This window comes from Mesoplodon densirostris, chromosome 12 (assembly GCF_025265405.1).
Source record: "Mesoplodon densirostris isolate mMesDen1 chromosome 12, mMesDen1 primary haplotype, whole genome shotgun sequence".
Taxonomy (NCBI): domain Eukaryota; kingdom Metazoa; phylum Chordata; class Mammalia; order Artiodactyla; family Ziphiidae; genus Mesoplodon; species Mesoplodon densirostris.
Genome location: NC_082672.1, coordinates 52,243,995 through 52,267,833, shown reverse-complemented (window position 1 = coordinate 52,267,833; position 23,839 = coordinate 52,243,995). Strand labels below are relative to the sequence as shown.

General features: G+C 42.9%; 1 protein-coding gene across 3 annotated transcripts in view; it reads left to right on the top strand.

Moving 5' to 3' along the window:
* The window catches only part of SOBP (sine oculis binding protein homolog), a 152,629-nt gene that overhangs the window by 86,535 nt on the left and 42,255 nt on the right, over nt 1–23,839 (top strand). The window lies entirely within an intron of this gene.

Below are 23,839 nucleotides of genomic sequence, written 5' to 3'. Positions count from 1 at the left end.
AAGATAGCAGAGTTGACACGCAGTACTCCCTTTAGAATTCAAGTATTCCTACACTCTCTTGCCAAACTCAATCAGGCGCTTTCTCCCTCCTATGTAGAAGTCAAAGCAGCGACAGGATGCGGGGATGTTTCCAAGTCGTGAGAGAGAGGATCTCAGCTGTGACAGGGACTCTGTTCCAATGCAGGGTTAATTTGCTGTTCATTTTAGCATTTATAGCGAGACAAGATGAAAAGCGAGCAGGAATGCCTATTATATTTCTATTAAATGAATCTGTTGGGACCTAATGTTCTTGATTAGCTTTTGAAAACCAGTACTCTGCAATGCATTTTCTGTTTACCTAAAGTAAACAGAGAATGAATTGTCATTTATTTAGAGATTCAAACACTGCTTTTGAAAATGAAGCTTTATGAGGGATCTAGCTATGTTGTCCCTAAATGTTCTTTTCTTTTCAATTGCATTAAAGCAAAACATTTGCTCCAACTAAAGGAAAACACTGAAAGAGAATGAGGATGCTCACTTGTTACACTTTGAGGTAGTCTCTTTTTCTGTTTAGTTTTTTGACCTAACAGAGCACAGCCCTGCCAGGTCTCTGCATTAGGAAATCCCACATGTAACAGTCTTTGGACTTAGCTCTGATACCAACTGTTCATTAAAAACAAAGTGTCCAAAGAGCAGGAGAAGAGAGAAAAATACAGTTCTTTCTCATTCTAGCCACAGTAGCTGGATGTTGACAGTAAGAAACTCCTTCCCACTCCACAGTTTGCATGGTTTACAATAGCATCACTTATTCTGTGTGTCATCCCTTGACCAACCAATCCACAGGCAAATTTGTTGCTTATAAGTGCAGTTTTTTTCCCTGAAATTTTAACTCACCTTATGTTTTATCTTAGGGCTCTTAAACCTCCAGGCTTGCTAGCATTACCTGTTTGGGGGAAACTCTTTTCTTTCATTTTCATTTTAATGTTTTACTCCGTAACTCTGATTTTCCAGCAGAAGACTATAGGGGCCATTTATACTATGTTTTGATATCAAAATGCTTTTGAGAGTAGCTTACTTCTTTTTAGAGATATTGTTAAAACTAATATGCCATATTTGATTTTTTTTTCCTATTTATTGGAAAAATGAATGTGCTTGAGTTCTGGTTGTGGTCAGTTTATACTGGAGAAAGTAAAACATATATGTGAACCTCTTTTCCAGCTATCTTTAGAGAAAATATATGTTTAGTCATTGCTGTGCTTAAACACGATATTGTGTTGGCAGTAGTTTTGAGAGATTGGTACAATCTTTGTCCTTTTAGTAGCTGTTAGAAATGCTCTATTTTGGTCAGTACACTTTCTTGTGATAAAAGGAAAAAAAAAGGAATAGAGAGAAAACACAAGTAAGCTTATTTCTCCAAGGAGAAATGTAATTTTTTTCAGTTGCAAGAGAAAGGATGGTGTTTGGCTGGTTATGAAGAGAAGTTATGCTTCTATATGAAAATGATTTGTTCATTCATAAGAGAGAAATAGGAAGTCCTTGGAGTTTTCTTAGTGCAGCTTAGGGCAAATTTTAAAAGGCTTGGTGAGAGAAGATTGCAACCCCCACTCCAAAGGGCTTTTCTTACCTTAAGGGTGGGTCTGCCATCTTGCATGGTTCACTAGAACAGGGGTGGCTTTAGAAAGTGGGGGAGCTATTTGGAGGATGGTGATGGCTCTTGGGAGAAAGCCTTGAGGGCACAGGTTACTTCCAGGCTCCCAGGTGATCAGGAACACATGGCTGGAAGGCTAACCCTCTGGGCCACAGGTGCTGACAGAAAGTGCCCTGGCCAGGTAGATGGGACATGGCCTCTGACTTTATAACTGACTATTAATTGTCTCTGCTTCTTGGAAGAGGAGGAATATTAAGTAACCTAAACAAAAGCAAAGTAGAATCGATGCCTAGAATACGCAAGTGTGTGTAATCAGAAGGCACTGACAAAGAAAGCATTGGCTGATAGAAAAATCTGCTATGTGACTGTCGATTTCCTGTAGGTATTGATTTGCCCATTTAAATCTCAAACTGTGATATGTGCCTTCACACTTAATGTACAACACAGATGACTAGATATTTAGCTTGGTGGCCAAGATTCTTTGGTTGGTGACTGTGTAGCAGTTTCCTTATGCTTTTTATTAATTTTGATAATGCAAGGCTGTCAAGATGAGTGGCATTAGATAAAACTTGAGTATTATTTGATATATCACAATTCAGTGTGGCCCCACCTACCTCTTCATAGGTAGATGTATGTACACACACACACACACACACACACACACACACTCCTCAGGGTCTTTTGCTGGCTTAAGTTTATGACCAAAGCAAATAACTTTCAGTAAAAGAAAATGTGGGAAATTCACATCACTTTAACTATACAGCATCATGGCCTATGAGAGCCCAGAAGAGGGAACCCTTAGAGCCAGCCTCAATGACCAGCCCTTGTCCCGAATTCCAGCTCTGTTGCTAGTCCCTTTACCATTATTGCCTCATTCGTTTGGGACTAGAAGTCCTTCTCATTTCCCCTATTAAAATGCTCATATTGATGGTGAGAATTGCATTAAGAGCCAGAGTGGAAGGAGGACCTAAATCACACCTCTCTTATGTTAGTACTTGCTCAGTTCTTGAAAGCCACCTGGGGTAACACCTAGCAGAAGTATAGCATCAGCTGAGTCCTTGGAGGGAGAAGACTTCTAGCTAGAAAAAAAGGCACGTTGAAAGAGTTTGGGGAAGGAATTGAAGGCAATTGAGCCTACTCCCCAAGTGTTCTTAGAGGACAGAGAGCATCACTGTATTCAGGAAGAAGGTCAAAATATGGTCAAAGATTAGGGCTTCCCTGGTGGCGCAGTGGTTGAGAGTCCGCCTGCCGATGCAGGGGACACGGGTTCGTGCCCCGGTCCGGGAAGATCCCACATGCCGCGGAGTGGCTGGGCCCGTGAGCCATGGCCGCTGAGCCTGTGCATCCAGAGCCTGTGCTCCACAACGGGAGAGCCCACAGCAGGGAGAGGCCACAGCAGTGAGAGGCCCGCGTACCGCAAAAAAAAAAAAAAAAAAAAAAAAAAAAAAGATTAAAAAAAATATGGTCAAAGATTAGCAGCAATCAGTGTGGTATAATCTGGTTGGAAAGAAACCAGGTTTAGGAAGTCTGAAAGGGGAAATAAGAGAAAGGAGACTCAAGAGGAGAACAGCCTGTCTTCCTTGTTCCAGATTCCCGGGTCATCACCTAGACAAAGTTTGACTCCTTTTGGCTTTTCCCTACTCTGTTGAGGGTGGGAGTTTTGCAGAGGAAGGGGGAGGGCGCCCTTAGTTGGGAAGCTAAGTAAAAATCGCATCGGGGAATAATTCTTTCTTCTTTCTGAAAGAAGAATTCATTCTTTACAATGTCAACGTAGGGAAAAGATGAAAACTATTTTAGTTTTGTGGCCTTGTGAATAGAGCTGGTGGAGAGGAGAGTGGCCTGGGCAGTTCTGTGGGCTGATTTGTCCATCTTATTTCCTTGTGGAGGCAGCAAGGTGGGTTATAAGAGTTGGATATCGCCCTTAGGCAGAACTGCTCTGTATTAATGCAGTGTTCAATGAACAAGATATTATTGATCATCTTCTATGTACAAGGCATTTTACTAGACAGTGCTTTTGGGGTTCACAAATAGAAAAAGACACAGTCCCTTCCCTGAAGGAGCTTACAATTCAGTAGGAAGAATAGGCATATGCAGTATTGTTAACCGTCAGGAATGTGGGCCCTCCGGTCTTCCTGAAAGTTAGAATTTTGTCTCAACTATACTTTATACCATATCCCTCTGGTGGTAGCTAAGGATCATAGGCACAAAGGCTTAATATTTATGGTGATACATCTGGCATCATATCACATTGGACCCCCGTTTCGCCTCTTGGACCTCTTTGCATTTCAGATCTTCAACTGTAAAATGTGATAATAAAAGGGTAATAGCCTCAAAGTATATTGTAAGGATCAAAAGTGATGACATATCGAAAGTGCCTGGTACATATAACATTCAGTATATATTCACTGCTATTATCATCATGCTTCTTTTTTTCATGATTATTATCATTACACAGTGAGCTGTGGCCCTAGAGAGCACCAACAGAGTTCTGGAGTACAAAGGAGGAAGAGATTATTTCCACATGCCATAATCAGAGAGTTAACAAAGGAGGATACCTTTGATCTAGGCCTTCCATGGGTTGGATTTTCCATAGTCGGATCTGGGGTATAAGGGAAGGGGTCATTCCAAGCAGAGGAAAATAGCATGGGCAAAGGCAAGGAGGTGGGAAAGTACAGCCCAGGTGACTCACACCTCAGTTGACAACTAAGTTGGCTGGAGTATAGGGTACCTGAAGGATACAGGATGAGCTGGCAGGCCGGCCCATTTGCAGAGGTCTAAATAACTGACACCATCCTTTCAAGTCTAGACTTCAGTAGTTCTGCTTCATGGAAATTCCTAGTACTTCTGTGGATTAAAAAAAAATTACTATGGAAAATTCCTAACACATACAAAAGTAGAGAGTCATATAATGAACCTCCATGTACTAACAATTATCGACTATTAATCTTGCTTCACCTACCCCTTTACCCATCCCACCCTTTTATTCTGCTGAAGTATTGTGAAGCCTATATGCTTTTTTGTTTGTTTGGTTTTTTTTTTTTTTTTTTTTTTTTTTTTAATTTATTTGGGGCTGCATTGGGTCTTCATTGCGGTGCACGGGCTTCTCATTGCAGTGGCTTCTCCTGTTGCAGAGCACAGGCTCTAGACGCTCAGGCTTCAGTAGTGGTGGCAACGTGGGCTCAGTATTTGTGGTGCACGGGCTTAGTTGCTCCGCGGCATGTGGGATCTTCCCGGACCAGGGCTCGAACCGGCGTCCCCTGCATCGGCAGGCGGACTCTCAACCACTGCGCCACCAGGGAAGCCCTGTTTTGTTTTTTTGTAAAGACTAGCACACCACTTCTCTGGCTATGAAGAATCCATTAAGACTGAGTAAATTGGGAATTAGAGCTTTGTGACTATGTATACATAAAACCAATGAATCTTGGTTATGCAATATGCTCTTCCCTCCCTGCTCAGCACAGCCTTGTAAGGCTTGGACGATCAGATGGAGGTTTTTTTGTTTGTTTGTTTGTTTATTTTTTTGCAGTATGCGGGCCTCTCACTGTTGTGGCCTCTCCCGTTGCGGAGCACATGCTCCGGACGCGCAGGCCCAGCGGCCATGGCTCACGGGCCCAGCCGCTCCGCGGCATGTGGGATCTTCCCGGACCGGGGCACGAACCCGCGTCCCCTGCATCGGCAGGCGGACTCTCAACCACTGCGCCACCAGGGAAGCCCTCAAATGGAGTTTTTAAAACCCTTAAGGTGAGGGCTTCCCTGGTGGTGCTGTGGTTGAGAGTCCGCCTGCCGATGCAGGGGACGCGGGTTCGTGCCCCGGTCCGGGAAGATCCCACATGCCGCGGAGCGGCTGGGCCCGTGAGCCATGGCCGCTGGGCCTGCGCGTCCGGAACCTGTGCTCCGCAACGGGTTTGGCCACAACAGTGAGAGGCCTGCGTACCACAAAAAAAAAAAAAAAAAAAAAAAAAAACCCTTAAGGTGAAAGACTTGCCACAATGCTAGTGATGACTTGAGTCTTCTTTGTTCTTCTATATTTTAATTTTTCTTTCATTTTTTATTGATGTATAGTTGATTTACAATGTTTTGTTAGTTTCTGCTGTACAGCAAAGTGATTCAGTTGTACATATGTGTACATTTTAAAAATATTCTTTTCCATTATGGTTTATCACAGGATACTGAACATAGTTCCATGTGCTATACAGTAGGACCTTGCTGTTTATGCATCCTCTATAGAATAGTTTGCATAGGCCCCTAGTTTTAAATGTATTTATTTAAAAATAAGATCAGATCTCTTTGCAGCCCAGCCCATCTCACCAGTACGTGTTGGCCTCGTCATGACAGTGAGGGGGAATTCTGGATTGCTGTCAGATATTAGCTATTGCTAGGCCTTTCTGGCTAGGTCATGGAATCTTAATGAGAACCCCCAAAAGGTGATAAAAACAGCCACATTTCACTTGAGACTTGATAGGCTTTTCCAAATAGGTATAATTGACCAAAGACCTCCCTTAACACTGCTAGTCTTGCAGAAGGCCAGATACATGCCCCAGCTCAACTTGAACTGACACACTGTTTCTTTGCTGTTACAACTGAGCAGCCCAGGCACTGAGAATTAAAATTCATGGTGACACACTGGGAATCCCATCACATCAAATAAAATATCATATGATGTATGTGTATGTAGTATGCTGTGTACCGGTTTCCTGAAATAGTAATTGTAAAAGCCCCAAAGGTGTAAAATGACCCAGAAATCCCCAGGGATTGGTTGCTATCTAGAGAGAGTTGACCTATCCAACCATTTTTTTCTACCCACCCTCCGGATCCCTTTACTCTGGAGATATTCCTGTGTTCCCACAGTTCTCTGAACTATTTTTTTAAAGAAAAATTGACCATTTTAGAAAGAAGAAGACCAGTCTTAGACTGAACAAGGGTCAGTTCCAATAGAGGTGGCACCATTATGCTCTCCATCTAGACCATCTGGACTTTAACACAGGCAGAGGAGTGGATTCCACCTGAGTTGTCCTATTTCACCTGCACTTTCCTCTGTTTCCATCTGTGCTGTTGTTTCCCCTGGCTCTCCAGCTGGGTCTGCTGCTTCTCTCTTTCTCTTTTTAGCCCTTTGGCTCCCATTGCTGCCATGGTCTTTTGATTTAGAGCCTTTTTCTTCTCCTGTACAAAGACCCTCTCCCACAAAGACCATCTCCCCATGGAAACCCTATTTTAACTGTCCCTTTTTAGTTTCTTTCTTTGGGGGAGAAGCTGTCTGCAGGAGGGCTGGAGTTCCCCTGCTTCTGCTCTGGTGTAGGTACTCTGCTTGGGATTAGATTTGATTGGAGACCCTTGGTCCCCTGCATGCTCCCTTTTCCAAGGCATAGAGATCTTCGCCTTTCCCATTCCAGGGCCATTGTGGAAAAAGGTCAGAGGCATATGGTTTGGTATTCATACTGGCTTACATGAGCAGTCCATCACACAGTACATCACAGTGGTTCTTGGAGCCAGAGAGAGGTATCGAGGACCATGTGTTCTCCAGGGGAGGCACTGTGGTATGGTGGGTAAGAGTGGGTGTCCCAGTCCCAGCTCTGCAGACATGCCAGCTGTGCAAGCTGGGCAACTTTCTTACTTGCCCTGAGCCTCAGTGCCTTTATCAATACAATGAAGATAAATATAGTAGCTGCCTCATAGGGTTGTTTTCAGGAGTAAATGAGATCATGTTTATGAAGCACTTAGTATGCCTGACACATACTAAGAAAAAGTTCAATAAGCAGTAGTCTTATTACTAATAAAATGGATCTAGGAGGTGGCATTAGTTTAAACAAAATCTTAGGCAAATGCTGGAAGTACCTGCCTTTATTCTCTAACAAGAGTCTCTTTCCAGTGGAGTTGGATAGAAGCCCATAGGTAATACTTTAATTTAGGACAAAACTTCAGAGAAACCCTTGAACATCCACTCACTTGACTATTTATGCCGAGGGCACTAGAGATGCCTGTTGGCTGCGTAGCAAATGTTGCTGATTTGTGAGGTACTAAAATGTTGGAGTACTTTTTCAAATAAGAATTTAAAATTTCCAGAAAATAGTACGATGTTGGGGTGAAGAGCTTGGGCTCTTGAACCAGACTATTTGGTTCAGATTCAGGAGGCTCCACCACTCCACCCACTGGCTGTGTGACCTTGGGCAAGTCACTGAATATCTCTGTGTCCATGTCCTTTGTCTGTAAAATAAGGACAACAATCCTATGTATCCTGTAGGGTTGGTGTGAGGTCTGAATGAATGAATGCCCCATGACGCTTAGAATGGTATTCGGCAAATGGCTGGCATTCAATTGAGGTTGTTGTAATTATGATTATGGTTATTTCTTTCAAGGTTGCATACTTACTAGCACATCATAGAATACCATTGACCAAATTTTCTAGCAACAGATTATCTGAAAGTCTTGAGTATTTATGTTTGCGTGCAAAAGCCACAATAATTCCTTGTGAACAATGAGAGGGACAAAGGTGCATTATGCAGACAATTCTTATAGCTAAGCTTTTAAAAAATATATATAACTGTCCAGGAAGATTCTACGTGACCCAAGACCCCTTCATCTTGCTCTCCCCTTTAATACTAAAATTGTTAATCTTAGAAATATACAACTAAGAAAATAAATGCAAAGCAAAGGAAAAATATAACTTACACATGTAAATGTCTGCAGTAGCAAATGGATGTGCCTCTGATAAGCCTGTTAAGGGAAGGAGACAAGAAACCATCCTTTGTGGGGCGCCTCCAACGTGCCGTTGTGCTTGGTCTTTACAGACCCTTTTTTAGACCCTGCACGCTCTATACCTTTGCTAGTAGATATTGTTATTATTGTTTTACAGATGGGGAAATTAAAATTCGGGGATGTTACGTTCCTTGCCCTGGGAGAGAGGAGGGGATCTAGTGAGCAGGCGCAGAGCCTAGATTTGACCCACATCTCTCTGACCTGTGCTCAGGCCAAGACACACTGCCACCTTCTCAAGGTAGGGACCAGGTCTGATACATTCTTCCATCCCAGGGCGAGAGAAGGGTTCAATCTATGTTTGTGACATGAAGGAATTAAGCAATTAATCCAGAATCGCTCTTTGTAGCTTCTTTATGGTAACAATTCTTTGGTAGAATTCGGAAGCCAGAAAGAACATCTGTGGGAACGTTAGGAAGGGGAGTTTATTCAGAAAGGCATGTCAGTGTTTGAAAATTTCCAATGAATACTAAATTGTAGGGAAAGGAACCAAAGTATATATATTTTTAAATTTGGTACTCTATAGAAAATATAATTTTCAATGTGTTATAAGTGTTTGAGTGGGTTTTTAAAAATCTGACAGCAATAGATGATATATGACAAATGTTAAATCTTCTTTTGAAGATTTTGATTCTTTTTACAATCAGTAAGGCCGTTTCAAAAAAGGCTTGGCCTCTTTTGATTTGGTGGGGTTGTATTCCTCGGGGTGAACTGATCTATTGCCTTCAAGACTTCTGGCCATCAGGTAGCATACTGGAGTTAGGGGTCAGTGACATTTTCCCTCATTGTTTTAAGTGCTAGAACTGAATAATTACCTAAAGTACCAAAGAGAATTCACCTTTGATGGCTTGATAGAAACTCTACATCATATATCAAGCAAAGCCAGAAAACCAGATAGGATATCGATTATCAATATAAAAGTGCCTAAGAAACCAGCCAGAACTAGTATTAATCATATTTAATCATATGCTTGGTTTATGGCTAGAAGAACAAGCTAATGAAAGTCTCTTGGGAGAAAAAGGGAAAAGGAATAAAAAATATTTGGACTTGAGAAGAATGACATATATGAGTAATAAAGGAGGCAAGAAATCGGAGATGGTTATGTGGGGGTGATGGGGGACCGGTGAGAGGAAATTTCAAGAGAAGAAGAAAGATAGACGGCCATGATTAAATGGCAAATAAGCAAGTTCAGGCAAATAAGGTCTTTAATGTGTTTTCTCGTTGAATTTGGCTTAAGCATCTTTTGTAATAATGTTTTTTGTACACTTCCTACTCTTCTGGCTTGAGGCATCGGACTCTCCATGAGGTCTGTCTTCCCAGCTTCTCCTCCTTGGCCACGTACAACCAGAAGTTGAGATAACCCTCTTTTAAGTCCAGATGAGGCTCCCCTAGTTGAGAGCTCTGTGAGGCAAGACCTTGGTCTTTCCTCACCGTACCCCTGAGAACCATGCTTGCCCACCCCATATTTTATGACTCCAAGCTCTCACTGCCAAGGGCCCAGGTTCAATCCCTTGTTGGGGAGCTAAGATCCCGTGTGCTGTGCAGAAAGACCAAAAAAAAAAAGGGGGGGGATTGCATGTTACAGTTGATGACTGTCATTTTTTTCATTGGCAATGTTTTTTCCTAGTGGTATAAAATAATATCATCTTAACGGTCAGTGGTGATATAGATTCAATGACCTGTGGACGTAGGTGCTCAAAAATTATTGTTGGTTGAATGCATGCAATAACATATCCCCCTGGTTCTCGTTCACGTAAAAACTAAATGCTTAAGGTTGGGTCTGGATTGTGCATTGGCCACGGACAAGGTGCAGTGGAGGGTTGGTCTGTGGTTGTCTTGGCTGAGAATTTTACTGCTGTATCCTTTCCCTTCAGTGGAGCTGATAGATGGCTTTGTTCATAATTTCAAGTGAAATGTTGAACCAGTTAAGACATACTCCCGATAAGCCAGGTTTAAAATAATAAGCAGTACTTTTGTCTTAATTATCCAGAAAAGTGCTTAATGTTCTACTTTGGATTGCATATCCATCAATATTTCTCTTGAAAATCCATGAAGATACATTGGTGGAGAAACAATGGTTTCTCTCTCTCTCTTTCTCAATAGAATGAGCTGTAGATTCCATTAGGATAAAATATGGGTTTTTTAAATAAATCAGGATAAAGTATGGGTTTTTAAAATAAATCAGGATCTTTTTACCCATCATCATCACCAACACCATCATCTCTTAGAGAGGTTCCCAATCTACAAAAGTACACATAGATAAGTACATTTCCTACACTTCAAATTTGATAATCCACCTTCAGGATATCAACTAAGTTACACCCTATATTTAACTTTGTGAAATACTCTGCTGTTTTATAGTGTTCAGATCTCAATATAGTTTGGTTTCCTTTGAACGGAAAATTTGAATCTGATTCTGATATTGCAGCAGGATCTGTTATACTCTTCTTTGTGTGAACACAGAAGGGGAAAACCGCATAAACATTTTTAAATGTCAAAGCCTGAGATGGGAAGGGAGGCGATATTTAATATTGAGCATATGCTAGAATAAGGCCTTCAAGTGAAAAGTATCCTGATTATTAAGGTATATGAAATACTTTGGGGTTTCCATTATATAGCCATTTCAAGCAGTGGTGTTTTTAACTTCTAAATTGTCTGATAAATGTGTTAGGACAAAAATGGTGTAAACACTAGTTTTGGCTTAGCGAAATATTTATATATTTGCCAGAGAGCTTGAATTTTGACAATTTGTGACATCATTGTGTATATAAAATACAGTATATGAAGGCAAATTATATATCCCATGCAGAAATGTGGATACATCCATAAAGGAAAATGAAAATAAACTAGAGCATTACAGAAGTGCTTATGAGCCTATGGCATTTAACACATCTCAATCATTTATGCAGTATTTGATATAAACATCAAAAACATAATTTGATGTTTATATATGAACACATAAAAATAAATAACATGGAAAAATAAAGTTGTAGTGAAATTTTCATTTTCATTTTTCCTTAGCACTTTTATTTTTAAACAATGTTATGACTGTCATCAAATCAGCCAAGTTGAGAATTGAGCTGCATCAGTAGAGACAGCCGGTCTTGATAATTCAAACCCAAAAGACCTTTTCTCAAGGGATATATTCTCTGGTGTGTTTGGTCTGGATAGTTTCTTACATCTCTAATTTATTCTTCTGTGTACCTTGCATGAAGACGATATCTATAATTCAATGCAATATCTGTAAAGATTTAAAACCTTTTCTAAAAACCTGAGTATTTAGTGTCATGGAGACAACTCCGAAGGTGGAATTAATATGAGAGTAGGTGGTGATGGGGTATGTATGTGACCCAGATTTTGAAGATATTTGTCTTTCAGTCGAGGTGCATTTATTGAGCACCTACCATCTCCCCAGTGCTGTGCTTAAAAGACGTGTGTTGCAGTGCAAACACAGCATAAAATGTGGATCCTTCTCATAAGGAGCTTACATGAAAACTGCTGATATGAACAATGAACTTCCAGTGTATATTAAAGTGCTAGATATGGTGGTATGCTGATTAGAGAATAGAAATATGTACTAAAGTATTATGTGCACAAAAAGGAAGTAAAGGGTCATTTAATGGGGAAGAGATGGTGGGCTGGAGTCATCAGGAATAGATCCTCAGAGGAGGTGGGGCCTGGGCTGGTCCTTGTAGGAAGGGGAATGGAAGTATACCTCAGAGAAAGAGAAGACTATTGGTGGAATGATGGGAGGGAGGTAAGCAGGGAGCACGTGGGGGTCATCAAGACACTGCCTGGCATCATTTTGTGAGTAGTGAGAATAGAGTTACCTCGGTACATTGTGGTCAAATAATAAAAACAATGAAAGCCAGACAGCTAATTTTACATTTGGTGTTTTAGGCTATGGGATCTGTATTAGGTAACTGCGCCAGGAAGTGCTATTACGAAAGCAGCGCTTTCACGCCTTGAGCAGCGAGACTTCTAGAAGGTGGTTAGAACAGTCCAGGCACACTGTGATGAGGACAAGTGCTTCTCACAGCTGGAAAGGCAAGAAAGAGACTGCAAATGACTGTCCAAAAATATTGGCCATCAAGTTCTTATGACCATGTTAATATAAATAACTGGCAAAGATTTCATCTCAAGCCAATTTTCTTATAAATTTAGATTTTGGATAAGAGTCGTAATTGAGTAAGTAGGTAGTTGTGTACAGTGGGAAAAACTGAGATCAAAGTAGAAGCAAGAAACTGAACTGTGATCCAGAATGATTCAGGGATCATTGTGATTTAAACACAAACTAGGGGGAAAAGGGTCTTAAATTTGGATTAAGGAGGGATAGAATCTCCCTTAACAAGAATGCAATAACCCCTTTGCCCAGAGAACAGCACAGAGGCAGTGCAGCATATGTGCCCTGGAGTCACACTAACCTGGCTGTGTGGTGACTAGCTTTGTGGCCTTGGGAAGGTCGGTTTCTGCATGTGTAAAACAGGAACGATAGCTGTATACACCATTTAGAGTTGCCATAAAAACTAAATGAGATAATACATATAAAGTGCTTGGTGTATAATAAGCACTCAATAAAAGGTAACTAATAAAGGGAATAAACCCCCTTTTTTTGTATTCAACTTTTAAGAGAAAGAAAGAAATGCCAGTAAATAAAACTCACATGAATATTTAGATTCCTTGTTTTTTAAAAATGAAGACAAAAATCTCATAACACATAGCTTTTGATTGCGTGGATTTAGCTTACTCTTTACGCCTTGCACGTGTATAGGACTCTAGAAGGAGAACTGGTATTTATCCAGTAATGACCCTAAAGATTTTCAAGATCTTCAACAAAGAAAAAACATCTTATTGAATTTACTGTCTTTACTAAGATAGAGTATTAGACTAATATAAAATGGTTTTGGAGGAAAAAAGTCTGACACAAAAAGGGTTTGCTAGTTAAACCTCCAAAGCAAATTTCTTATAATCCCACATTCCCTGATTTTCCTAATTACCTGACTATTTAAAATTTTACTTTTCTTTTGGAAGTAAACACCATCACCTACTTCTTTGGCCATCTTCTTTGTTCATATGCTGATAAGTTTCAGGATGTATCAGTTAGGCACTTAATTATTGATTTGATAAATCAGTTTTCTTTTGGCCTGATTTTGCTGTCTAAAATGCATGTGGAACTTGTTACAGTCATAAAAATGAAAAAAAAAAAGAAAAGAAGAGAAGCAAAAATCCAAAATAATGTGAGCAAAATGTCATTAAGTGAACATGATAAAGCTGGAAAGCATCTCTCTTGGTTAGAACTCCTCTTTGAAATTGTTGGGCTGCCTCTATCCTACACAGATTATCAAGGTCATGTTCAAGATTAAAATGAGCTGTGGGACAATAAATTGCCCTTTATAGCAGAAAAACATGCAAACAGAAAATGAGACCTAATGTCTTTCCACATGCCCTGATTTTTTTTCTTTCTGAGCCTAATACACCTATTTAGTCTAATTTAGTTTTAGCTTTAGTTATGGTTTCTAAAATTACAATGTGTGCGAGGACTGGAATTTTTTTCTTCCAACAGCAATTAGAGTGTATGTAATATGCTTTTCTCTCCTCCTTTGGGGAATGGTAAGAATCACATATCTCCCTCCTGTCTCTGTGTCTAGTCAGCCTGCTGTGGGGACGCCTCTCACGGGGCCCAGGGTGGGAACAGTGCCTCTCCAGAACCAACAGCCCCATAGCCTTGCATCTAGACTGGCTCTCATGTCATCAAAGTGTTAGCCCCAGCAAACAATGAAAGTACAATAATGTCTTTTTAGATTGTGAAACTAACCATACAGGGTTATTTGTAGATTTGAAACTTTGTAGACTTAAAAAATGTAGTTGAAGCCACTGTTTTTTTTTTTTTTTAAATGACCACAATACATGGGTTTACATTTTAAGTTTTCTGTCCCAAGAAAGGAATGACAGGACTGTTAAGGATGCTGATGGTTAGAGCAAGAAACCTGGGAATAGACAAAGGTTCTGCAGTCAGTTCTCCTTCACTCTCAGCTGCCATCATCGCCGTCTCTTTGGCTTATCCTGGCCATGCCATTAACATCTCTTAACTGTTTCCATAAATGAGAGAACTTTATGCAGGTGCCACACACAATCATGCTTTCCTCAAAGCCCACGTCATCAGTTTCTTCCATCATTCAGTCAGCGAGCTTTTACTGAGTGCTTACGATGTGCAGGGCACAAGATCATCTTGGATGGGTACGAAAGGGACTACATCTTCACAGAATTGCCCCCTGGTTTTCTTTGTACATTTACTTTATATTATAGTTAGATGATCGATGATAGATAGATAGATATAGACATACATAAGTATCTGTAAAATCATTTTACTAAAGGCTTTGAATAAGCGCTCAAGAAATACCTACTGCATGCATGAATGAACAAACCGTACTGGTGTGGCTCCCTGTTGGCACTTTTCCACAGCCAGCTCAGACTCCAAGGTCTCTCCTGCGTCTAGGGAGTTGTCAGGAACGTCCGGAATTCGGCAGCACTGGCTGAATGGAGTTCCTCTCTGATAGATTTCTGAGTTGTCTGGTTTCCTGGGCAGAATGAATAGTGGCTGAAGGCGTAGGAGCCACTTCTGGGCTCTGAGAATGATCTGGGGTTCCCTCTCTGAACTGTGGCATACCTCATAGTCTCCCCGCCACCTCAGTCACCCAGGTTTATTTCCCACATGAGAGTGGAGCCTGGAAAGAATTTTCTCCAAATTGCATTCAATGCCGCATATCCATGTTTGTGTTTGAATTTAGCTACTAGGGAAAGTATCAGATGTAGTATTCAAGGCATTAGATGGAAAAATATGTATTTTTCATTCTTTTCGAACTATTTAGATTAAGATTTTAAATGAAAGAAGTGCTTTGGAAACACGACTACGTTCCTAGGTTTAAGTGAGACACTCGGGTCTATCTGGTCTAGGATGGCAAGCAAAGCTTCCAGAAATCCCCCTAGCCCTCTTCCAGCTCCTTCTCTCTCTCAGGTGATTTTCATACAAAATGTCAGTGGCTCCAAGATGTAGTTTTCTCAGAGCCCTCATTCTGTTGAATTGGCCCCATAGAATGATCATACTTCTTTTTGAAATAGAACTATGCAAAGTCTTGAATTCTATTACAGAATTTAATACCAATAATTACTTAAAATTTAATGAATTTCACTACTGACTTAATTGCTTTTGAGTAGTTCCACTTAACTTATTAAAGACAAGCAAGGACATATTCATTTAATGAGCAGCAGAAGTCTCGCCCTCACATCTGCCTACGTTCTCTTTTCAATTAATCAATTATAGTCCGATGGTGTGTAATTACACATTAAGAAAGTTATTGGATATCACAGCCTGTCTGTCCCTGGGGGGGCTCATGAATACACTAATATAACACACCTGTAATGACCTGTGCTTAGATCTACAACTTACACTCATTTCTCTCCCTCTCTTCCTCTCTCTTTGCTAAATTAAGATGAGAGCAATTACCATTAACTTTTTGAGTCACATCTAGTCAATGTGATATGGAGAGAGAAAGTGAAAAAGACTGAAAGAAGAGTAAAAATGGAGGGAAAAGACTTTATCTCCAAGTATGAGTCATCTGCCTTTTGAAATTAAGCTTCCTGAGACCTGGTCCTGAGAGCCACTGCAGCAGTGGTCGGTGGTCGTCCATCAGAACTGTGTCTACTGAATCGTACCGAATTCTTGAGAAAATCAGGCCAGCATTATTTGAACTCAAATAGTGTCTTGCTTCCCAGCTTCCTTCAATCTCCTGATGAGAGAAATAGGAAAACCTTTTGAAATCACATTCAGGCAAATTTGCTTGGCTTGTTTCAAATCAAACCAAAGTCTGGAACTGATCCCCAAGCAGGAGCGCTAAGCCTCCGCATAGCAACTAAGCCGCGTTAAAAAAAATAATAATAATAACAAAGAAAGAAAGAAAAAAGAACCCACTAAAAATGCAGCACAAACAAAGAGCAAATTTTACTACGTTCATGGCCTAAAGGCTCTGGTTATGTGAAGGGGTCTATTCCAGTATGTCCTTCTGATTTATGCTAAATCAGTAAAACCCAACAAGAACCTCTTAATCCAAATTATATAGTCAGAGACATTCTAAATGCCTAAACCAACCAAGTGATTTTAAGCAAATGCCCTGTTAAAATAAGCTTTTGATGTCTGCACTACTCCAACTCAAGAAGCAATCTGTTGACATTTTCGGCAAATGCTATCTTCGTCTGAGACAGAGGCTTCTTCAGAGTATTTTTCAGAGTAAAGCGATTCTTCTCTCCTTCCCTCCCTCCTCCCCAACAAAAAACCCTGCTTCTATTATCCCCTCATTGAGGTACTGACACCGGTCAAGTCTATTGTGATGAATGGCTGTCCATCAGGATAGAAAGAAGGATGCATTGGTACTCAGCTAGCAGATGCTCATGAACATGCAAATGAATGTGGTGAGCCTCCTTGGTAGGGAAGGATTTGCTTTGTTGATGTTTTTAACTCTACAACCAATTTTGGGCATTTTGTGTGCTGTTTTCCCTGCTTACAGCCACTGGCCGCACATACCCCACTGTCACTTGGGCAAAGCCTGCCTCTCCGTGTGCCTCCTGGGGATGCCCAAGACCCCGCTGGCCCGGAACAGAGGATGTGTGTCAGCGGCACAGAGGCACCCCATGTACTTTCAGGGTGTGTCCTTTCCTGGCACTCCTGGCCTGTCGGGACAAATGTCTCTACTGAAGGGGCTGTCTTCCTGTGTGGGCTCCATTTGTGGCATCTCATGGGCCTCCATGGGGTTGGATTGTAAATAGTGGCCACCACATAAAACATGCCATCTGTACCCCTGTGGGTAGTAGGATGGAACACAGAAAAGATTTATTCCAGGAATATGAACTGATGTTTACAGACATGCCAGGGCTGGCTTTGAAAACACAGTGGAAAACTGTCTCAAAAGCAGTTTAAGTACCATGTAATAGGAGTCTCAAAAAAGTGCTATAGGAGCATGAAGGAAACCTCTATGCCCAGGGAGATGCACCAAGCTGGTGTGTCCGCACCAAGCTGGTGTTTCCACACCAGTCCCCTTCCCCCTGGAGATGGGAGGTCCCATGAGGGAAGGCAGGGCCAGAAGGCGGAGGGTGCCTGTGGCTCTCATGCTTTGGGGGCCTAGAGTCCCCCCAACCCCTGTAATAATTCCTTAAAAACTGGAGGGTGAGGAGATAAGTTCAGATTGAACAAATTGGATTGCTCTTGGGAAAGTTTCCTTATTTGCTGGGCTGGGATTCAGGGCTGTGTTGGGGGGTGTCCATCATACCCACAGGCAGACACAGGCACCTTGGCTATCGGGGTGATGACTGCACATCCCGGGATTTGCACAGCCTTCCCAATTTCACGTTTATCATCTGTTTTCACAAACCAGTGGTCCTCAGATGAGTTCAGGTGCCCAGCATTCGGAAGTAGTGTCACTCTTGGGAACACTATGGATTATTGACCTATTTAATCCCCACCGCGTGAACTAGGAGTAATTTTTGCCATCTGTAATACACATATGAGATACAAAGTCATAAACAGTTCAATAGATATATTATTAAGCTAACTGCGCAGGAGTGACAGTTTCTTGTTTCCCGTTCATATTCCTTTGCTGCTTGCCCATTGGTTTTGTCACCTTTGAATGCTTTGCTAGCAGACACTGCAGCCTCTGTCTGAGATAAGTCCTTTGCTACTGAATCTGGGTAATTACTGTTTATGCATGCTGTAGTTACTGCCTTGCGATATGAGTTTATTTCCCTGCTCAGCCTGTTCTGGAGACCTGGCCACTCTGTTTATGAAGAGACTGAGGTCTCACCTGAAGGGAGTGGCGTTTCACATTTCTAAACTCAATCCCGCGTCTCTACCCTGACCCCGGTTGCCACCTATTTCCCCTTCCCACCTCCTTCCCTTCGGAAACTAAGAAGGTTGAGGGCAGTGGGTAGGCAGGCTTTCTTGGCCCTCACTACAGTGTGAATGTCGGTGAGGGCGCCCCCTAGTGATATGTGGTATAATAACGCCCTCCAAGTTGGCCCTGAAGTTGGATCCTGTGTCTCGACCCAGGCCTGCAAATTGTGCCAGCACTTTAGGACCTGTGAGTTTGATATATTAGATTCTCTGTGCCAGACTGTGGTGTGTGTGTGTGTCCCTGTGGGCGTGCATGTGCATGCAGCAACTTTTTACTGAGGGCTTTTATATCACAGGACCATGAGAAGCTCAAATATGACATTCCAGCTCACAAAAAGTTTTCAGCCCCCAGGAACTTCTTCCTGGCTGCATTTCCCCACAGGTTACGGTCACCTGTCAGTCTGTTCAGAGACATCTTCCCCTCCTCCCATTTCCTTGCCTCACTTTTCTGTCTGTTCATACCCCGTGCTTACATTTCCCTCAACTTTTTATGCTGAACAGACCAGCCATTGCCCAGCAGCATTTGTGCTTCCTGTATTCTCTGAGTATATTTCCCTTTTGTTCTCACATATTGTATACTATAATATCTTTTTTGAAGTCCCACAGGGAATAAAGCAAGTCAAAGGAGGGCTGAAGCTTGTGCCCGCGCTTTAAAGACCAGACAGCTGCCACTTACAGACCCATGGCCGGGGCGGGGGGCCAGCAGGGCTGACGTGGGGCAGCCCCAGAGGTGGTGAAGCTCAGGGGTCTCTGCCTCTTGCTCAGTTAGCTGCTCTTCTCCTACTAGAGGTTCTCCTGCCATAGCTAAATCTTGAAGTCTTCTAGTTAAAGCTGAGGAAAATATATAGGAGAAAAACATAAATTTTCAAAATCAGTGCATTAACATTTCTCCTCAGTGGTCTGGGAGGAGACAAAGTGATTTGATTGAAGTAGCAGCTCCAGCTGGTCCAGCTTAGAGGCAAACAGTGTGTCCTCGGGAGCTGAGTTTCAGAACCACCACCCCCAGAGTCTCTGAGAATGTCCCAGGAAGTGAGAAGCTTCAGCATCCTGGTGTGGCTTCCACACTGCCTCTGGCTCCCGAAAGCAAACCCCAATCTTCCCTTAGACCATAGGCCCTGTCTTGGGGTTCAGAAGATATGGTTCTGTTGACTGTGGTCTGACCCTCCCACCCCAGGTTGTCTGTAGCCCCTCACTATCAAACTGTGGTCCACCCACTGGCAGCCTGGACTCCACCTGGGCCCCTGGCAGGATTGCAGACTCTCAGGCCCTACCCAGCCATCCTGAATCAGAACCTGCATTTTAACAAGACCCTGGGGGAGTCATGTGTACCCTAAAGTTTGAGAAGCTCTGGGCTAGGGTATTTTTATCCTGTAAATTTGGGTCTGCATCAGCGGGCTCCTTATCATCATAGGACACCTGCCCACAATGCATTCAAAAATTCATATCCCGTACTCCTTCCCCCGCTGGAGTCTCTTTCACAGCCACTGAAAATCTTATCCCATACAACAGATAGAATTCGTACCCTCAGCTGAGAGAGTATCTTGCTGGGAGTCTCTAGAAGGAGCAGGTTGGGGGCTGGTAAAGGTAGATGGGATGGGGGACACAGCCTCGAGAGACCACAGCTCCACGGGAAGTTCAGCCCACTGCTTTAGCGCCTCTGCATATTTGCAGTCTGAGTTTTAGGGCTCCAATTTGGGAAGAAAATGTGAGGCAGTTGATGGGAAACTGAATTCCAAACAGCTTCTGGTGCCTGGCATTTGGGCTTCATTGTTTAATCCCCGAAGGGAAAAGACAGGGTTCCCGCGTGGCATCTCACCCTAGGAGAGGTGGCTCAGCCTGGTGGGATGGGAGGTGGGGTCCACAGGCTGGGCAGGGTGGAGGATAGAGGGGCAAGGTCTGAACCAAGATTCATCCCCTTGTTTTCTGCCTGGAAGACCAGGAGAGGCTGGACTTGGCTGGCTTCCCTCTGCTCAGGCAGGTGAACATGTGCTGTGGGAAGGGTAGCCTGGGCAATCCCGGTCCCTGCCACGTGACTTCTAAGTAGCTGTCCACAGTGGTGCCCAACTTGGGGCTTAGCACCGCCCCCATTCCTCCCTTCCCTCCCCACCCTGTGCATTGAACAGGTGAGGGAGCTTAGCACATGGCAGACTGGGAGGCCTTGGGTTTCTCATAGTCTGGGTACAGAGTCTGTTGTCCACACCAAGAAAGGGAACTGGGAAGAAGGTGTGTGTGACAAGGGATTAGGGCCAGTGAGCATTTGACCTTAAGTCCAGTCCTGGGGATGTGCTCTGGGTGATGTTATTAATATGGCTACTGTACCTTTTCCAGGGCACCTGGTTTCAAATGTTCTGCCTGTTGTCACTATAAATCAGCAAGATGACTTGGGGCTTCAGCTATACATCCCAGTCTGCCTTACACACCGTGGCAGAACAAATATAGGTCAGATCATGTGTCCTGATTTTTTTTTTCAGGCAATTGGTGACAATTTATTGCACAACAGGAAGTGGACAGTTAACTTAAAGGATCATGTCTATGGCCACCTGGAATTTCTGGGACAGGCCTGATGTAAAATATTCTGGCCTGTTATCATTAAACTCCCAAGGAACACTGGTGCACCTCCAGCTGGGCCTTCATGCTCTGCTGCTGTTGTCAAATACGGGCATTGTTGCAGAAAAAATTAAGTTAATGAATATAGGGACTTCCCTGGTGGTCCAGTGGTTAAGACACCGAGCTTCCACTGTGGTGGGCGTGGGTTCGATCCCTGATTAGGGAACTAAGATCCCACGTCCCTCGTGGTGCAACCAAAAATTTTTTTAAATGAATATAATTTTTTCCATTTAAGAGTTTTTCTTCTAATTTTTCTTAAGCATTTGGTACCTGGTACCTATTATAGCGAGCATACGCTAGCCCTTGACAAACTGAAGAAGCAACAGAAAAGCCTTAGTACTGAAGGACTCAGGAAGAGCTGCTCATGTGCAGTTCAGCAGCCTTTTGTGTGCATGTGGGCAGTATGTGGCTTAAGGCTGGGTTTTCTTGATGATGTACATGCAGTACAGTCAGTATAATCACATTTTCTGCGTATAACCTTGTTTTCAGTTCAAATGATAGAATTAACTGTATCAGCATTTTATGCTGTCCTCTGACCAGATGTGAGAGACTGTGTCAGTCAGGGTCCTAACGGCTGCTGGAGCTTTGGACCTTTTTACAGGGCCAGCTAGAGAGAGGTGGATTGGTTTGTAACCATGAATATGCTGTGATTTGAAGGGCTACTCAAGGGGAAGGAATGGCCACCCACTCACCTGAAATTCTACCATCAGAGGTTATAGGTTATTTGCTTTGGATTTTGATGCTATCTAAGGTGAAAGCCTTTGTTTGACATTTGGGTCTTATCTGTCTGGGATCAAGGCCCTGAAAGAAGGATAGATAACCAAGGGAGAGACAGAAGGGGAAAGTGGGATAAACATCTTACATCTCACACATCACTGGTTCTGTTCAGAACCGGGCTTGTCTCTTCCTCACTGCCCAAGGGAACAACGTGCCGTCAGTGACTTGGTTGGAATTGCGCTGTTGCTTCCCTCCGCCTCAGTTGTTTCTAAATGGTGATCCCTGGACTGGGGCATGATGAATGGGAAAAATGAGGATGCTGTTTAAATATTTTATATGGAGGTGTAAGGTCCCAGTCTTTTGGGGGAAGGCTGATCTTTTCTTTCTGAGATTATGTCTTTTAGTTGTGTGGCATTGAAATGTCTTTTTTCTTTTCTTTTTTTAAAATTGAGATTGCAGTGATAATAAAGAGTGGTTTTAAAAAAGTCTTTAGGCAAAAATGACTCAAGGGACTTACATAGGGTGGCAAACTTAAAAGCTGTTTTTGAGTTTTCACTGAGTATGGAATCCAAAGTCAGGGAAATACTTAGTGCTCGGGGACCTCACTATGATATGGTCATCTCTTTTAAAATGAAAGCTTTATGTCTGCAAGGGTTCTCCATCAGATACTGTATGCAAAGCCTTCAGGAGATGAGTTAAGAAACAGACACTGCCTTCAAGAAGCTAAGAGTCTAGGACAGACATGATAAAAACTCAAGTAACATCAGAAATTACAGTGACCTGAGCTTTGAGCAAGGGAAAAAGTGCCAAAGAAGGGTCCCAAGGAGGGAAGAATCACATCCGATCCATGAGAGGGGATCAGGTGAGTCTGTTAGATTCGGCGTCAGAAAGCTCCTTAGGCTGACACAGAAACATGGGGCATCCATCACTTTTGATCTGCTCTTCATCGCCCTCCCCAAAGAAAAACCTAGGGAGCATCATCCTTGCCCCCCAGCTATTCACACCCTAATCTACCACTTTGAGTGTTTCATAAAAAGTGAGGCCAGACTGTCCCTTAGACCTGTGATCTCAGTGGGTTTTTGATTACATGCCCCACCAGTAAAAAAACAAAAAATTAGGCACCCTAATATTGCCTTCCATCACTTCAGTGGATTGTCTTTGTACCCTCTGAGGTACCCTGCCCCACCTCAGAGATCAACACTCTAGAGAGGTGCACATAGGCTGCTGAAGGAGACTAGGTTTTGTAGGAATAGCTCCTCTAGACAAGAAAAGCCTCAGGATGTATACTGTTAGGCTACAGGTCCTATTCCTCAGCAAATCTCAGGAATACGCTGATGTCTATGGATGGTAGAGAGAAATTACAGAACAACTGTGGGGCACAATTCTGAGATTCTTGGTCGTAATTCAACTTGTAGTGCAGAATTTGTATTTAACACATAGGTAGTTGATACTTTCCCCAGGACCTCTCTGCCAGACCCTGAGGAGTTTTCAGGCTGGGATGGTACGTGGTGTTAGCAGCCCTGCTCAGCAGGGTGATCTTGCCCACTGGCTCCATTAGGGTATTAGGAATCCCAGATAAGAGGAAGAGGACAGAGATTCTGGAAGGTCTACCTGGGAAGCCCTGCACCCTACCCCTGGGGAGGACTAAACTGGGAGGGAGACACTAAGTTAGGGCTGGGCAATGGGGTCATAATCTTAAGATGCTGCCCAAGCCGTCCCAGGGCTCCATCCTCTGGTGCTTTTTGACCCATTCCTGACCTAGGGATCCAGTTCTAGGAGGATCCTCCCACCATAAACACACACCTCTAGTTTCCATAAGCCAAGTCGGGGCCCACAGAGGGATCAATTCATAGGAATTCATTTAAAGAGCCTTCTTCTTAGTCACATCTCCTCTCCCAGTTGGAGGCCACCTGCCCCGTTTCATAGGTTGTGTGCTCTGTGAAAAACAGAAAACACCTAACACTTCAGCAAGCCTCTATCAGGCACCTACCAAGGGTCAGGTACTTGGGAAGAGCTGGGAGCAGAAGGGGAATGAGACGGATTCTTCCCTTCTCCCGGTGCTCATTGGGTCCAGAGCTGCCTAGGGTCCCCCAGAACAAGGCAGCTGGGCCAGGACTGCAAAGCTAGCCCGTCTTCCTTTCTGGGGGAGAAGGAGCCATAACAGCTTTCTGGACTGTCTCCTGTGACATGTTTCACAG